This window comes from Miscanthus floridulus, chromosome 10 (genome assembly GCF_019320115.1).
Source record: "Miscanthus floridulus cultivar M001 chromosome 10, ASM1932011v1, whole genome shotgun sequence".
NCBI classification, from domain to species: Eukaryota; Viridiplantae; Streptophyta; class Magnoliopsida; order Poales; family Poaceae; genus Miscanthus; species Miscanthus floridulus.
The window spans coordinates 79,707,170-79,726,452 of NC_089589.1; the positions used below are offsets into that span (position 1 = coordinate 79,707,170).

The window sequence follows — 19,283 nt, forward strand, 5'->3', positions numbered from 1 at the left end:
AGGAACGGCGTAGATGCAACCTAGGAGACTGTGGAGAACTGACATTGCAACATGGAGGCTGATAGGTGGGCCTTGGGGCTGGGTTGCCTGCAGGTGGGGCTGGTTGGCCCCACCTAGCAGCCTCTGCCTCTCTACCTCAGCGTGGTGTCCTCTAGAACCTTCTGTGTCTATTTCGCGTTGGATAAGCACAATTAAATCTGACATTTAGGTTTACCTTGATGGTTTTCTAGATAAACTCTGCAGAAATCATAGATTCACCAAAACTCATGAAATTTGTTAGTTTAAACCCCTAGACCTTTGTTGGTGATCTCAATTGTGCCCTTATGCATGTTTTATTGACGGTTTATAATGGTTGTTAACTACCATCAATAGAGGGCTTCCCCCAAGCTTATTCATGATAATGACAAAATGAATAATGTCTGGGAATAGATTTAGAGTAAGAATAAAGTAACTAGCTACCTTTAAAAGTTTTACATCCTCATTATTTATTATATATTTTGGTAGCTAGCATATTTGGAATTTTGATAATAAGCATGTAATTTAGATTTTAAGTTTTGAATCATAAGAATTTGATAACTACCAATTTACCTTTGGCAAGGGCTCACATTTTTAAGTCCAATGAGCAGGATTTTTCTCCTTTCACTTCTCGCTGGATGATGAGGCATCGGGTCTAGGAGAAGTAGACATGGATGCCTATGCTTTCTTCGGTCTCCACACCATTTTGTTTGTTCTTGGTGGTGTGGTGGTGGAGTTCGGAGCTTCTTCCTTTTGTTTCCACACCATTTTGTTCTTCTTGGGTGGTGTGGAAACAACCTTTGGTGTTTCTTCTTTTGTGATTTGTTTGATTTTCTTTTGCCCCGGCCTCTTTCTATTTTCTTTATTCTTTTTGATGAGGTTGTCCACTAATTGAGGTTGAATCTCAACCTCGTTATGCCTTATGGATTTGACCCGTACTTGATTATGATCATGGAGCATTGCTCCTATCTAGGCTAGAGGTTGAACTTATCTTCTTTACCATTGATGTTAAAGCAGATTTGTCTGGCTCCAACATCATTTAGTGGTCCCGTTGTGCTCAAGAAGGGCTGCCCAAGGATGAGTGGTGACTCTTTTGTGGTTTCCATATCGAGGACCATGAAGTCGACAGGGATGAAGTAACCCTAGATTTTCACCGAGATATCTTCGTCATTCCCTGCCAGGTAGCGGACCAATGAATTGGCCAGCTAGAGCTGCATTGGTGTTGGTGCGAGGTGTGTGAAGTTTAGCTTATCGAAAATGACCTTGGGCATAACTATGACACTAGCCCCAAGGTGACACAAGGCATGATCGAACTACTGTGCCCCAATTGAGCATGTGATGGCGAGACACTCAGGGTCCTTCTTCTCGGGTAGACGGTTGAGTATAGCTGTGCTACATTCTTCCGTCAATTTGATGACCTATGTGGATGGTAGTGGTTGTTTGTTGTTGATGATGTCCTTGATGTACTTTGCGTAAGAAGGTACATGCAAAACGTCCGTTAATGGAACGCTCACATGTATCGTCTCTATCATCTCAACAAAAGGAGCGAATTTCTTGTCCACGGCTTGTTTTCTATTTCTTGTGGGAAATGATAGGAAGCTTGTGTCGATGAAGTCTTGGGGTGTCATTTCCTCCTCTTGTTTTTTGTGTTTTTGTTGAAGGTTCTGCCTCTTGGCGCTCTTTTGCCTTTCCTACAGAATGGTTTGGATTTGGTGGATCACAAGTGGACTAACCACCCCTTGTGGTCACCACATTAACTTTTTCAATGGAATTATCGGGTTGCCCCGAGATCTTCCCATTGTTATCAACAGGAATAGCTGCAGCAATCTGAGCTAATTATGTTTCAATCATTTTATTAAAGCTCAGTTGGTTCTTAACAGAAGAAGTTAAACCTTGAATTTTAGTATTTATATTTTCTAGCATTTTATCATTTGACATAATCTTTTGAGTGAGATTTTCCTTAATTTTAGCTTGACCTAGGACTAAATCTTTCAAGGAAGGTTGATTAGAATTGTAATTGGAAATGAAGTTCGAAATACCTCCTTTGAATGGTGGACATGATTGGTTATTCTACCCGTTATTGCCTTGTGGATGGAACCCATTGTTTATGTAGGTGGCGTCCTCACGGGTCTCGGGCCAGTCGTTTCCCGAATGTCCAACATTGCCACAGTCTTCGCATGTCATATGCAAGTCTATGGCATTGATGGCGCCCTTCATTGCTTCTTTCTCGTGGGCACGCTCGTCCAACCTCTTCATTAATAGATCCATTTTTGCGGCAAGCTTGTCCATCTCCTTCACGGTATGCATGCCTTTTTGTAGTGTTTGTGATCTTTCCTCGCTCTAGCTCTGATTTGACACCATCTTTTTTATGTGAGCTATAGCTCCATCGATGGTGAGTGAGAGGAAAGCTCCTCCAGCAGCGGCATCAATGTGCCCTCTTGACATGGGGGTTAATAATGTACCCATCATAGAAATTCTAGAGCACGAGCCAGCTTTCTATCCCATGGTGTGGGCATGCTTGGATGTATTCCTATAGCCTTTCCCATGCCTTAGGAATAGATTCCATTAAATTCTATTAGAAATTGGAAACTCTTCCCCTCAGGGCATTGGTTTTGCCCATGGGGAACAATTTAGCGATGAACGCCGTGGATCATTTCGCCCATGTGTTCACAGCTTCCTTGTCCTTGTAGAACCATTGGTTCACCTTCCCCACGAGGGAGAAAGGAAACATATGGAGTTTGATGCTTTCTGGTGCGACGTCTTTTATGACGATGGTGTTGCAAAGCTCGAGGAAGTGTTTGTAGATGCGTGTTTCCGTCCTCACTAGGCAAACCATAGAAAGGGTTTGCCTACACCATCGTGATTAACCCAGTCCTGAGTTCGAAGTTTCTGGTGCCTGTGTTGACAGCAGGCCCAATGAGCATGTAGGCAACAACGGGGACGGAGTACTCGCGGAGTGACTTGTTGGCCATAACAGTAGTAGCAGATGGTGTGGGGGTGACTGGTTGGTTTTTTGGATGAGTAGCAGAAGAAGCGGTGCAGGACCGACTCTTCCTTAGGAGTGCGTTCGAATTTTCGGTGTAATTTTGCGGTAAGACGAAACCGGTCATACACTATTCTGTTTTCATCCACAATAGGAGAAAACACAAAAGATTAGCCTGCATGAGTAACGGCTACTATACATTCATATTATCATGGACATGTCCTACTAGAATCTTTTAACTAATGCCTTCCCTGGCAACGACGCCAGAAATGCATGTTGGCGTTTCTTAGCATCACTACTAGGATTTGTGTTTCCTAGCATTGACACCAAAAATGCCGTGACGATAGTTCTTAATGATTACAGAAAGAATCTACAAGCGCACGGAATTATCATTGTAGCATTTCACCCGAAAGTATTTAGGGTATCGTTATTTATATTTTTCCAAAGGAATGCATAGTGTAAAAGATTATATGGGGACATGGACAAGATAATGTGATTGTATACTAGACCAATACTCAATATAAAAGTAAGTCATGATAGGTTCAAGATAGTGTGACACATACTTGGATCAACCTCAAGGATACATAAGAAAGAAAGAATAAAAGAATGTTTCCTAACTGGAGAAGGCTTGTCCTAATATGGTCATGCAAAGAATAGTATGTGATCATACAAATACATGGTTAGACCTAGACCTAAGTGTAAGATGGACGGAGAGTCCTCCAAGCACTGGTCTGCCAGCAAGCGCAAGAGGCATTTACGAACTCCTATACGAATACCCAAACGTGGGGATTACAAGGGATGGACAGGGTTGTCACAACCTACCGCCTACCCCTCAACCGTGGAGCACCGTCACATTCGAAGGTTCCCATACACCCGAGCACCACGACCGTGTATAAAGAAACTACCCGTACGTATCTCCCGAGACTCCGACCCTATGGATTGACAAGCATACGATATGGGCAAACCCGAAGGAACGACGAGTTCCCGCCACCTCATCTTAGCTCTATTAAGCCGGTTTTCATGGGCCCAGGGCGCTGTGGCTAGGCCGGAGCAGGGGCAGTCGGATTAGCTGACTTGGGGGCGGCTAAGCCGACTGGCATGATGAACCGGCCTAGCGAGCCCATGGAGTTGGCTAAGCTGACATTGTCAAGGCAGGCGCTGTTTTCTCCTCGTTTTGTTTCTGGAGCTTAATGCAATGATCCAAAATATGTTTTAGGACCCTGCATCGTTATGAAATCATCGCAAAGCCCTTTGGCCATTTTTGGTTGTCAACAATTTAGTAGTTAGGATTATAATCTAGTATTGCATATTTATCCGAAGAGCGAGGTGTCTTTGCCTCTCCCCCTAGCTCCCCTCCCTAAGTTTCTGTACTCTGTATATACCACACTTCCGATCCTCTATTTTTAAATAAATCAAGTCCTAAAGTTGTCTTAGCTCAAACTTTTTTAGTGTGAGCAAATTTATAGAAAGAAAAGCGTAAGTATTTATGGCACCAATTGAGCAAAATGTTGTGCCTAATGACACTAAATTTGATGTCATAAATATACCTCTATTTTCTATAAATTCTGTCAAAGTTAGGTAACCCTTTCTGTATATATCCGCGCTATCTTTCAGTAAACCTGAGTACCTGACTTCCCACCCAGCAAGCTTGCGCGTGCCCCCACACGCTACCACACGTGCGTGCCCTAGCTCTCGAAGATCGACATCCACATATAATAACGACGCCGACCGCTGTCCCAGGCACTCAACCGCGCAGGCGCATGCGTGGCACGTATGTGCTCATACATGCACACATAAAAGTAAGGTGCCTCTACGTGCGTTCCGGGCGCGAACACGTATAGCGTCTGGAAACGTAACGCTCACCGATCAAATAATGCGAAAGCAGAACCGTCGCGCACGTCCGGAAGAGGCTACACGCCAAGCAAGGATCAGCATCATCATGAAGGGCTGAAGCGTCCGTCCGCACGGTGTTCTGCCGCCTGTGCATAGAGCTGGGGGACATGTTAAGTAGCCGCTGCTTTCGCACGTACGTGCAGTCCATGTATGCACGCATGTGTACGTACTACACATGCGTTGAACACGGGAGCACGCAGACGACGCCTGTTTGCTAGCCTCTCCTGGCATTGCGTCCCAGAGCTGCGTATCGAAAGCAGGCCAAGCTACTAGCTGCAGATGGATATACAACGTGCGTGTGCCGCGTGCCCGCGCCGTTACATGCAGTTGTGTGTTCCTTCGTCGTTCGGCGCTTCTGGATTGTAACACATATATGGAAGTTGGTTATGATCATTTTAGCCCTGTGGTCATATCACTTGCTTGGTGAGGAATACGCACACGTTCTCCTTTCTTCATCTACTATACTTTATTCTTTTTGCCCTAATATAATAACTTTCCGGATCTGTGCTAAACTACAAAAGGGCATGGACAAAAATTAAATGCATACACTACGGTCCAAATGCACAATATATATAGTTGTTACGCCATGTTTAGTTTCAGGAAGTTAGAATTTTGGACTACCGTAGCACTTTCATTTTTATTTGGCAATTAGTGTTCAAACATGGACTAATTAGGCTCAAAACGTTCGTCTCGCAATTTCCCACCAAACTGTGTAATTAATTTTTTTTGTCTACATTTAATGCTCCATGCACGAGCCACAAATATTTGATGTGATGGCTACTATAGCACTTTTTTGGATTTTGGTTGAAACTAAACATGGGCTAACTTGCAAATTTTAAATGCCAGGTTCAGTGCTATCTTGACGATGTTACTTGACGTATCACCTTTACAGCAATTAATATGACTGCTATTTGTACAGGTTCTCAGCGCGTGTTCAGTTGGCTGAACTTTGGATTTTGTGCTACTGTAGCACTTTTCGTTTTTATTTGATAATTAGTATTCAATCATATACTAATTAGGTTCAAAATATTCGTCTCGCAATTTTCAACCAAACTGTACAATTAATTTTTTTTCATCTATATTTAATGTTCCATACACGTATCGCAAGATTCGATGTGATAGGTACTGTAGCACTTTTTAAGAAAAAAATTTAAAACTAAACAAGGGCAGTATGCAACGGGGCAGGTATGGAAATCTAACCTCCTCAGCACTGTCTACGAGTTCAAAATTCATTAGTCCAGGTCTACTCCGACAACAACATGTGAGACGAACCTACCCAAACATCTTGAAGGAGTAGAGTATCCATCTTGAATTAATTGCCTTTTCATTAATTATACTTAATACTTATTTATTGTAGTCACGAACAAAGATCGAGATGCTTTCAATAGTGATTACACTTGGACTGTCGATGAAGACATAATGCAGGCTGGAAGGGGCGGAGATTGCAGTTGGGCTGTCAATCGAGACATGACACATACTGGAAGGAGGAGGGATGACAATAGTGCTGTTGATCAAATTAGAACACAAGCTCCAAGTAGCAGGGATGATGACAGGGATGTTGATCAAGATACTACATCTCTACGGAGCAGGGATGATGACAGGGATGTTGATGAAGGTACAACACATGCTGGAAGAAGATGCATTCCACAGAGTCCTACACACCCTGGTATGGAAAAAGTACTTATGGTAAACACCTCAAAGATAAACATGTCTTTTCTCACCATGCATCCTGCGACAAATATAACTAATCGGAGATGAAAACTTGTTAAAGCAGTGCTAATATAATCATTGACAAGAATTTAAGTTGAATATACATCCACATTTACTGAATGTTGCTCCATGTGAATCATTTCCTAGATCAAACGACAGAGAATGATAACTTGGAAACTGAGGAAACACAAGAGCAGCAGCAGCTTGCTGACAAATCTAATGGTATGCATTGTAGCAAGTAAAAAATGTATATTTACCAAAGTAAAGCAGATTTTTATTTCTTTTATGTTTCAGGTGACAAGACTGTCCAAAAGCGGCAAGGGCGTGGAAGAAACAAATGTAAGTTGGTTGCTAAGCTAAAGTCAGGAGAGAAAATTAAAGTGACATTCTACAACAACAGGGCTTTATCTAGAACATTCTCACGCCAATTGGGTAGAACACTACGTAAAAAGTGATTTTTAGCAATGGTTCGAATTTTTTATAGGGGCGGCTGGTGATGGAGCCGCTCCTACAGTGGCGTGCTCGGGTGCCCAGACACCAGCCGCCCCTACAAATAGAACAGCAGGGGCGGCTGGTGATACGAGCCGCCCCTACAAATGGGGTCTGATTTGTAGGGGCAGCTCAATCACCAGCCACCCCTGGAGTTGCTATTTGTAGGGGCGGCTGGTGATTGAGCCGCCCCTACAAATGCCCCTGTATACATAGCTCCGATTTGTAGGGGCGGCTCAATCACCAGCCGCCCCTACAAATGACCCACATATAAAACAGCTGCAGCACCTTCTTCCTCCTCAGGTCACTCACTCCAACCCGTGAAAGAAAGGTGGGGAGGCCTTGGGCACCTCCCAAAAATTGCTCTACTAAGGGGGGAAGGTATTGATCTCAAATCCTTTGGTGGAGAGGTTGTAGAAGGTAAGAAAATGTTATTCCACACTTTTTTTTGAAGTTTTAATGGTTGGTTAGTGAGTAATTAAAGTTTTGTTTTTCTCTCTCTTCTACGGTGCTTGAGCTACTTATGAAGCAAATTAGACCCTAGTTTTAAATGTACTAGGATAAATTAGGGAGGGAAACAAGATCATACCCTTATTTGGTCCATGTTTCTTGATTTTAGTGACAATTAGTTAGTTTTATGGATGTTTCATGTGCATATGGATATAGATCTAGGGTTTGTTTTTTTTTTTATTAATTTTGTTTTTATAAATTTATGTTTGATGAAATTGGACTAGGGTTTGTATGAAAGATATTGGGTAAAGTATAATTGTTGCTAATTGTTGTCTTTGAAATTGTTTATTGTAATCAATAAATATGTATTTTAATTATTTATGGATAAATGGGCCATTAATTAATTTTCCTCTACCATGGTGTGTTTGTATGCTTCATGTAATTATATTAGATTTATATTCATATATATCTAAAGTATATACAATTATTCTCAAGTAATTATTACTTTGATTCATTTTTATATATATATGAATAAGTAGTCCTTTAATGTTTGTTTTGTTGTTGTTGTAAAAGATGGAGTACAGGAACTCTTGGATGTATGGTTCGTTAAGGTTCAAGGCAGGTTTCCGTGAAGAGGTGGATAAATTTATTGAAGCCACAAAAAAGCATGCAACGACATTGAAAGAGAATAAGGATACAATTATTTGCCCCTATAAAGATTACAAGAACCGTATGGCATGGACAGATGTGACTATCATCAGATCACATTTGATTATGCGAGGATTTGTTGAGGACTACACAATGTGGATTCATCATGGTGAAACGGTTATTGTTAACGATGAGGATGAGGAGGAATACGACGATGAAACCATAGAATCCCTATCCCAATATTCAGCAGAGCTATGCACGAATGGATTTCGAGTTTGGTAATGAACAAGGTGGTGATGCTGGTGGTTGGGATGGTAACGACGAAGGTGGTGCCAATAATGATGGTGGAGCACGTGTCGGAAGATGATTTGGAGGACATGATTCGAGCCCTTGGACCAGAGATTTTACTAAATAACCCGAAAGGTCTAGAAAATTTGGAAAGGGTGACAAAAGCATCGAAGGAGACTGTGTATGGTGTTGAAAAGGGCTGTCCGACACATTGGACATTGCTACGTTTTGTGCTTGAGCTGCTCATCCTGAAGGCTAAGTACGGCTGGTCAGACTGTAGTTTCAATGATCTATTGCATCTCCTGTCATGGGTGCTGCCACAACCAAACTCAGTTCCTGCCAACACATACCAAGCGAAGAAGGTCATAAGTCCATTGACAATGGGAGTTGAAAAAATCCATGCATGCCCCAGCCACTGTATACTTTTTCGTGGCGAAATGTTCAAGTCACTGGATAAATGTCCCCGGTGTGGGGCCAGCCGATACAAGAACAATGACCTTTACGGTGGGGACGAACCCTCCACGGGGAAAAAGAGGAATAAGAAGGGTATAAAAAAGGTGGTACAAGAATCTTAGCCCCCAGAGGACACTCCATTAGGCAACGATGCAAAGTAGAGAAGAATTCCTGCCTTGGTAATGTGGTACCTGCCAGTGACCGACCGCTTGAGACGTATCTTCCTAAACCCTAAAGAAGCCGCACTCATGACATGGTGGGATGATGAGCGCAAGATGGATGATGATAAGATTGCACACCCGACTGATTGTAGTCAGTGGCAAAGGTTTGATGAGAAGCATAAAGAATTTAGCGATGACCCAAGGAATATACGGTTTGGCTTGAGCACCGATGGAATGAATCTCTTCAATGAGAGGATGAGCGACCATAGCACATGGCCAGTGATCTTGACCATGTACAACATCCCAACATGGTTGTGTCAGAAGAGAAAGTACCTTCTCCTCACTATTCTTATTTCTGGCCCTAAACAACCAGGCATTGATATAGACGTGTTCCTCGAGCCTTTGATGCAAGAAATGGAGAGGCTATGGAGGCATGGGGAGCAGATGTACGATGCGTTCCGAAAGGAGGACTTCATATGTAGAGCAATAATATTTGTTACTTCCAATGATTACCCCGTGTTGTTTGCTTTGTCTGGACAGATCAAAGGAAAGACGGGATGCTTGGTTTGCTTAGATGGTACTACATGGGTGTACCTAGATGCATCCAAGAAGATAGTTTACCTAAGGAACCGACGCTTCTTAAAGACAAGTCATAAGTACCGCAGCAAATTATTCTTTAGATTTTATGACAACACCTCAGAGATTGAACCCCCTCTAAAGAGACGTCATAACGGAGAACACGTGTACAGAATGGTGAAAAACATACGCGTCATCTATGGAAAGAAGAATCTAGATGGGATGAACAGAGATAGAAGCACACCTCCAATCGAAGGTGTACCTTTTAAGAAACAATCGATCTTCTTTCAGTATCTACCTTATTGGCCAGACTTGGAGGTCTCCCATGCCATTGATGCTATGCACGTGCAGAAGAATGTCTTTGAGAGTCTCATTGCTACCTTGATGGACACAGGCAAGTCAAAGGATGGTCTGAAAGCACAGAAAGACATGGTGCAGCTAAACGTGATGCCACAGCTTCACCCGGTACCTGAGGCTAATGGAAAATACACTCTGCCCATGACATGCTTCAACCTAACACCAGATGAGAAGAGAGCTATATGCACTTTCCTGAAGGGGATCAAAGTCCCGACTGGGTTTTCAGCAAATGTGAAGAAGCTAGTGTCGATGAAGGACTTGTCAATAACACACTACAAGGCTCATGATTGCCATGTGATGCTGACAGTGTTTCTACCTATTGCAATCAGGGCTATAAAGCCAGAGTTCTTGAAAATGGCCATCACCTGCATGTGCTACTTCTTTTCGAAGATCTCACAAAAGACGATTGGCAAGAAAGAGCTGAGTGACCTACATGAATTTATGGTGAAGACACAAAACCAACTGGAGATGTGTCTACCTCCTGCTTTTTTGATATAATGCCACATCTCATGATTCACATGGTTCATCAGATACAGGCGCTAGGCCCTTGCTACTTGCATGAAATGTGGTCCTACGAGCGGTTCATGTCGGTTCTAAGTCGATACGTGCATAATCGAGCATACCTAGAGGGCTCCATGATAGAGGGTTACAGTACTGAAGAAGTCGTCGAGTGCTGTCAAGAGTACCTAAAAGTATAGAAAGGGATTGGTAAACTCGATTCTCGTCACAAGGGTAGGCTAGCTGGGAAGGGCACCAGTGGTAGAAAAGTGTTCATCGACCATGATTACAAAGAGGTGAGTCGGGCGCATTACAGTGTCCTGTAGAGTACACAACTGATGCAACCGTACATTGATGAGCACTTGGCTATCATGATGGTGGAGAGAAATGGCCGTCCAAATGATTGGGTCATGAAACAACACAAGCAACGACTAACTACATGATTGAAGGACCAAAACATACCGCCTAGAGAAACCATAGACTCTATTACCATCAGTAGGTTGGTGGAGGGGCCATCGAGACAAGTAACATCTTGGAATGCTTATGACATCAATGGGTATATGTACTATACCCACGCAAAGGATAGTAAATATGTGAACCAAAACAGTAGCGTTCGAATAGAGGCTCTCGATGGATTAGGGTGAAAGATCCAATACTTTGGCATCATTGAAGAGATATGGGAACTTGACTATGGAAGGGATATAACGGTGGCCCTGTTTCGATGCCGCTGGATCAAACAACACCAACTGAACGAGATCGGATTGAGAGTCCTAGACCTCGAAAATCTAGGCTACCAAGATGACCCTTGGGTGCTCGCTTCACGTGTCACACAAGTTTTCTATATGTCTGACCCACAAAGTAACCTCCCCCCGAAGAAGAAGACAAAGCACGTGGTTACCTCTGGGAAACAGCACATTGTTGGAGTTGATGGCGTGGACGATGTTGAAGCTTACAATAACTACGATGAGATGCCGCTATTCATAGACTTTCCTAAGAAGATCAGTGTTGTGGAAAAGAACCTCCCCAAAGACATATTGCCATGGGAATGAAAATGTGTTACGGGGAAAGTCGTTACAGCGGGCTAGCTAGTTGTTGAACGTGGAGTGTTTTTATGTAAGTGTGTGTTTGTAAGACTTCATTTATGGTGTGAGACTATATATTTATGTACGTGTGTAAGACTACATATTTTTGTATATGTGTGAGACTACATTTATACATGTGTGTGAGACTACCCTTTGCAATATCCAGATGAGTCTATTTGAACATCCACTCTATTACTACTAAAACTTTATGAAATCACTTAACACTTTATGAAATGAAGAAATAAAAGTAGGAGATCTTGACGAGTTATATAACTTTTATATTCATCACCTTTACAGCTGAAATGATTTTTTTTCCTAAAATTTTCTAAAATCTTGCCCTATTAAGTTAGTGTGTTGATTTGGTCATTCTTTTCATTTGACAAAGTTTGAGTACTTCAAATTTTCAAATTTAAAAAAATAACAAGTTTGAACAAGATTTTCAACCATTAAATGATTTCAGCTGAAAAAGTGATGAATACCAAAGTTGTATAACTCATCAAGATCTACAACTTTTATTTTGATCATTTCTTCATCTGACAAAGTGATATTAAACATTGTTCACAAATCAACATGTTTCTTGTATAGTTCAGGAAACTATGAGTCATATGTGAATTTATGAACAATGTTTACTAACTTTGTCACATGAAGAAGTGACCAAAATAAAAGTTGTAGATAGTGATGAGTTCAACAACTTTTATGTTCACGACTTTTATTGTTGAAATCATTTAAGGTTTCAAAATCTTGTTTGAAGTTGTCAATTATTGAAATTCAAAATTTCAACTATTCAAATTTGGTCAAATGAAAATATGATTAAAATAAAAGTTGTACATATTGATGAGTTCTACAACTTTGGTATTCATGAGTTTTTCATCTGAAATCATTTACTCTTTCAAAATATTGTTTCAAGTTGAAATTATTTGAATTTCAAAATTTGAATCGTTCAAACAAAGTCACATGACAAGATGACCAAAATAAAAGTTGTATATGTTGATGAGTTATACAACTTTTATGTTTACAACATTTCCATTTTATTTCATTTAATGTCATAAAATTGTAGTCGAAGTTTTAAAATTCAAATTTTTAATTTTTGTTTTTTTTTCTATATTGTTTTGACTACAATTGTTAATATATATATTTCTTCATATATAGAATAATTAAAAATATTATATTTGTGCATATACAAAATTATTTTTATATTACTTTTATTTTGATCACAATTGTTTTATATATACACAATTGTTTTTATAATACAGAATTAATAATTTAAAAAAATAAAAAAATATTTGTAGGGGCGGTTGGATCAGGAACCGCCCCTACAAATGCATTTGTAGGGGCGGCTAGATCAGGAACCGCCCCTATAAATTATCCCGACTATAAAATAAAGGGTGCACAGGTGTTGTCTGTTGTTGGGCGCTCTCTTCTCCTCCGACGCCGTCAGGCTGCCCCGCCGACGCCGCCTCCCGGACCCGCGCACCTGCTCCTCCCCGTACCCGCACCCCCTCCCGCCTGCTCCTCCCCGCCCTAGGATTTCTACGCGTGCCTGCTCCTCCCCGCACCCGCGCGCCTCCCTAGGGTTTCCACCGACGGGTGGCCTCCGCGCACCTCCACCGGCGGCCGCCGGCGTACCCGCGCGCCCCCTCCAACGGCTGGGCGAACCCCAAAGAATCGCCACCTCTTCACCGGCGAAGATCACCCACTAGGTATGTTTAGCATCCCTACAAAATATGAGTATACTTGTTTGTCAGTAATATGACACTAAGAGCCAGTTTAGTTCCAAATTTTTTAGCAAAATGGGCACTGTAGCATTTTCGTTGTTATTTGGCAAATAGTGTCCAATCATAGTCTAATTAGGCTTAAAAGATTCGTCTCGTGGATTTCGTCTAAACTGTGTAATTAGTTTTATTTTTTATTTATATTTAATACTTCATGCATGCGTCTAAAGATTCGATGTGACGGGGAATGTGAAAAATTTTGCAAAATTTTTGGGAAACTAAACTGGGCCTAAGTAGTGAAATGAAGTGAAAGACTGGCATCCCAAATTCTTCCAACGATAATTATTGCAATAGTGAAATGAACAGTTCGCCCAGTGAACAACAGAAAACCAAGTGAAAGTAAATGGAACTTGTAGATGCTGTGTGTTTACCAAGTACGTAGCTGGTACTGAAGAAAAATATGTCAACCTTATCTGCGAGAGGCTTTTTCTTGGGGCTATGTATATAGACCCTAGGATGTCAACTCTATGAGCATATTTTGAAATCCACTGCTGCAATCCTTTTTGCTTTGAGTTTTATTTCATCAGTATGTGTGAGGATATTGACCTGTTCAAGAAATAGAAATAGAAAATAAAAATTATGTGTGATGATATTGACCAGTTCAAGCAATAGGAATTAGAAAGTGGCATGACACAGATGAAACTTAACCAATAAACAAAAGAATAATAGAAAAAGAATCACCAATGAACAGAAATGAAACCAGGAACATTAAGCTGGCAGATATATATTCTTGATAACTGAGACATTGTATCTAGATTTTCCAGAACTATGGTCAGCCAAAACTGCCACTAATTATAACTGGCATTAAGCCACTACAATAACAGATGCAGCTACAACAACACCAAATTCAGGACTTCAAGCAGTTATTGCCTAAACTAGTGTTGTAGCTCTGTAAAATTCAAATGTTGTTAAGTCCTTAACAAGGCAAGTCTTTATTGTTGAGTTGCATATCAATGCCAAGAAGCATATGCAAAACTGTATATTTACTGCATCAGACATATCGCAGTGAAGCTTGGTGACAGAATCACCAATTCCCAACTCTTTGGAAACACCATATGCAATATAAGTCTTTGGACCAAGGTCTGGCTTATTAATACCATCGGGAAGCTTTACTGCCAGATTAAGAGGGTCACATTTAGGATCTGTGTAATCGCGAAATGGCAACGCAGACATAAACTCTGCACCATGTCTAGGCAGCCGCTCCTCAAAAGAACGATGTGGTGGCCAATCTTTAAGCTTAAGTAACAGGGGCAAATCGTCTGGACCAACAAGCCCACGTGAATACCCCGTAAAAAACATATGAATGTTTACATCAACCTGCATTCAGAGTACATGAAAGTAACATTAGTTTTTAGAAGTTTCATTTCGGAAAGTCGTATCATTTCCAGCTAATAAAAGTCACGAGAATTTTAGAGGAAATAATTCTAAATTCATCAATAAGCTATATATTTTTGAGTTATGTCTATCTCTCAGTGTCTGTCTCTCTGTTTTTCTCTTTGTGTGCATTGTTTTTGACAGCTGCTCTTTTTTTTTGGGATCTCCGCTGTTGCTTAGAGTTGCTTAGAGTTGATAGCTGCTCCTTTGTTACATCATCTGTCATTAGTAAGATCGAAAAGTTGCCAGGGATTCCATGATGTATGTATGGCCTATTTTATCAGCCATCATTTATCAGTTGTTATTAAGCAGCTGCTCTATTTGTTTTGGCAAGCTGGTGCTGTTGTTTTTTTTGCTTACATAATACTAGTGTGTAGTGGCTGCTGCTGCTACTACTACCACTACTACTCCTACCACTACTCCTACTCCTACTCCTACTCCTACTACTCCTCCTCTTACTACTCCTATTACTCCTCCTCCCTGTACTACTACTCCTACTACTCCTCCTCCTCTTACTACTCCTACTACTACTCCTCTTACTACTCCTACTACTCCTCTTACTACTCGCTACTCCTCAGTGGCTGCTGCTCTTACTCTACTACTACCACTCTACTGCTACACTTACTCTACTCTACTACTTTCTACTTACTACTACTACTTGCTACTCCTAAGTGGCTGCTGCTCTTACTCTACTACTAAGACTCTACTGCTGAAAGGTCCTAATGGCTAGAGGGGGGTGAATAGCCTAATAAAATTTCTACAACAACACTTAACAAATTGTTTAGACAATTATGAGGCAAAGCGAGTGTTGCGCTAGCCTACTCAAAATGCAAGCCACCTACCGCAATTCTTGTTTAGATAGAGTTTATCCACACAATGCCAAAGGCACTACCCTATGTTAGTGTGCTCTCAAAGACTAACTAAAGAGCCACACCAACCAAGCAAACAAGCTCTCACAACTAGTTACACCAAAGAGCTTGACAACTAGTTTGAGATAATGTAAAGAGAGTGATGAAGAAGGTTATACCACCTTGTCGAGGAAGGAACCAATCAATCACAAAGATGAATAACAATGAAGACCAATCACCTCGGAATCAAATGATGAACACAATGATTTTTACCGAGGTTCACTTACTTGCCAGCAAGCTACTCCTCGTTGTGGCGATTCACTCACTTGGAGGTTCACGCGCTAATTGGCATCACACGCCAAACCCTCAATAGGGTGCCGCACAACCAACACAAGATGAGGATCACACAAGCCACGAGCAATCCACTAGAGTACCTTTTGGTGCTCCGTCGGGGAAAGGTCAAGAACCCCTCACAATCACCACGATCGGAGCCGGAGACAATCACCACCTCCGCTCGACGATCTTCGCTGCTCCAAGCCGTCTAGGTGGCGGCAACTATCAAGAGTAACAAGCAAAATCCGCAGCGAAACACGAACACCAAGTGCCTCTAGATGCCATCACTCAAGCAATGCACTTGGATTCACTCCCAATCTAACTATGATGATGAATCAATGATGGAGATAAGTGGGAGGGCTTTGGCTAAGCTCACAAGGTTGCTATGTCAATGAAAATGGCCAAAGTTGCGAGCCATAGCTGGCCATGGGGCTTAAATAGAAGCCCCCATGAAATAGAGCCATTGTACCCCTTCACTGGGTACTGATCGGGGTGACCGAACGCTCTGGTCCAACTGACCGGATGCTGCTCCTCAGCGTTCACGTGTCTCCTGCGTTCAATGGCGGGCACGTGTCTCCTGCGTTCAATAGCGATCGTTTGATCTCAACGGACGAAATGTTGACCGGACGCTCCGATAGAGCTGACCGGACACTGTACCCTTAGCGTCTGGTCGTTTACAGTAAGGGTCCAAAACATGTTTTTGCCGATCGGACGCGTCCGGTCATGCTTGACCGGACACAGCCCAGCGTTCGGTGCTTAACCCTAATCACTATACATCCGACAACTTGACCGGACACTGTTCCTTAGCGTTCGGTCGCTTAGTGACCCAGCGTCCGGTCACACTTGACCTCTTGCTGTGCTGACCGACAACACGACCGGACGCAACCCTTCACCATCCGGTCACTGAGCGACCCAGTGTTCGGTCATTTGACCGATGCCGGCATCTCACTGTTATACATGACCGGACGCGCCAGTCCTCAGAGGTCCAGCGTCCAGTCACTGTATAACCAACGACACTTACTCGTTTTCACTTCTAACTTCTCCACCCTTGCTCAAATGTGCCAACCACCAAGTGTATCACCTTGTGCACATATGTTAGCATATTTTCACAGACATTTTCAAGGGTGTTAGCATTCCACTAGATCCTAAATGCATATGCAATGAGTTAGAGCATCTAGTGGCACTTTGATAACGGCATTCCGATACAAGTTTCACCCCTCTTAATAGTACGGCTATCAAACCTAAATGTGATCACACTCTCTAAGTGTCTTGATCACCAAAACAAAATATCTCCTACAAATTATACCTTTGCCTTGAGCTTTTTGTTTTTCTCTTTCTTCTTTTCAAGTTTAAGCCCTTGATCATCACCATGCCATCACCATTGTCATGCTATGATCTTCATTAGCTTCTCCACTTGAAGTGTGCTACCTATCTCATGATCACTTGATAAACTAGGTTAGCACTTAGGGTTTCATCAATTCACCAAAACCAAACAAGAGTTTTCAATCTCCCCCTTTTTGGTAATTGATGACAACCCGTATACAAAGATATGAATTAAAATTCAATTGAATCCATGTTGCATGTCCAAGCATATTTACCATGTGTAAAAGGATATGGACAAGTTTCATGAATCCTATATGGTAGCAATTGCTCCCCCTACATATGTGCTAAGAGTTTGGATTGTAGCTTGCACATATGATTAGATAGGAAATGTAGGAGTCAAAGTCTACCAAATGATGCTAAGGTATAAGAGATGGACCTTTGAAGTGTGATACCAATTGGAGTGCACCATTATACCATCCTTAGCACCATTAGTAACTAGACAAACATAAAAAACTAGAATACCCCATGAGATCAACATTATAAACAAGGGTCTAGTTTCCATAACATGAATCATGAGTCTAGTTACTTTAACCTATACATGCTAGTATTTTATTTCATCATTTAAGCCTATGACTAGCATTACACCACACAAGCATGGATATTTGAATTTAAACTTGTGCCATGCAAGCAAGCATATGAAATGCACATTCAAATGCTCCATACAAGTTCATGAGCTTGCTCCCCCTACTTGTGTGCTCAAAATTTTAATTTGATCCCCTTTCTTTGTCATATTTCTCCCTTTATGTGAAATTCTCTTTTGTCTTTTCTCTCCCCCTTCACTATCTTTGTACACTAATTTCTCCCCCTTTGTACTAATATCTTTGTTTCTCTCCCCCTTTGTCATCAATGACCACAAAGGTTTAAAAATATAGATACGTAGAGATTATCAATGTCAATCAATGGGGTGAGGATCATATTCCCAAATTTGGTTCAAACTATAATATTTGCCAAAGATATTTAACTCGGTTTGATCCAAGGACAAGCTTCTTCACACCTCCAAATAAGGGTTATCTTGTACCATGTTGAGTTAAACACTTATAGTTCATTTTCTAGATTAAACACTAGGTTTACAAGCCCACAAACATGTTATATGCTATCAGTAGATCAAGTCAAGCAAAGAAGCAATAGTGATACCATATAAATATCAAATTCATTTGATTTTCATGAATGAGCCTAATAAGTAGGTCCTAATGAAATGAGGAATGACTAGATGTACTAAACATGTCCTTAGCAAGGATGTATGTCATGCCAATCAACTTTTACCTTTGATAGCTCGAAGGAGAGGCATGTCATGTAAGTGGGGGGGGGGGGGTGCATCAACACATATTTGAGAAATCCAATATGTTCAACTCATTCCTTAGCTTGCAAAGCCTTTTCTCATCCAATGGCTTGGTGAATATATTGGCAAGTTGATCTTCGGTGCCCACACTCTCAATGCATATGTCCCCTTTTTGTTGGTGATCTCCTATGAAATGGTGGCGGACATTTATATGCTTTGTTCTTGCATGTTGAACCAGATTATTGGTTAGCTTGATTGCACTCTCATTATCACATAGCAATGGCACTTTCTTGAACTTGATTCCAAAGTCATTCAAGGTGGTCTTCATCCAAAGAATTTGTGCACAACAACTACCGGCGGATATGTATTCGGCTTCGGCGGTTGATAATGCAACACTATTTTGCTTCTTTGATGACCATGAGACAAGTGATCTTCCCAATAATTGGCATGTGCCCGAGGTGCTTTTCCTTTCAACCTTGCATCCCGCATAATCCGAGTCGGAATAACCAACTAGCTCAAACTTAGCTCCTTTGGGATACCATAAACTAACATTTGGTGTATGCTTCAAGTACCTCAATATCCTTTTTGTAGCCTTCAAATGACTTTCTCTTGGTGAGGCTTGAAATCTTGCACACATGCATACACTAAACATGACATCCGGCCTTGATACGGTCACATAGAGTAGGCTTCC

General features: G+C 41.5%; 1 non-coding gene across 1 annotated transcript; it reads left to right on the forward strand.

The window, feature by feature from the left end:
• The first annotated feature begins 2,513 nt into the window (after positions 1-2,513).
• Positions 2,514-2,620, forward strand: LOC136490357 (small nucleolar RNA R71). The gene has a single exon (XR_010767646.1). It is a non-coding gene; the product is annotated as a small nucleolar RNA R71 (small nucleolar RNA).
• Positions 2,621-19,283: the final 16,663 nt, after the last annotated feature.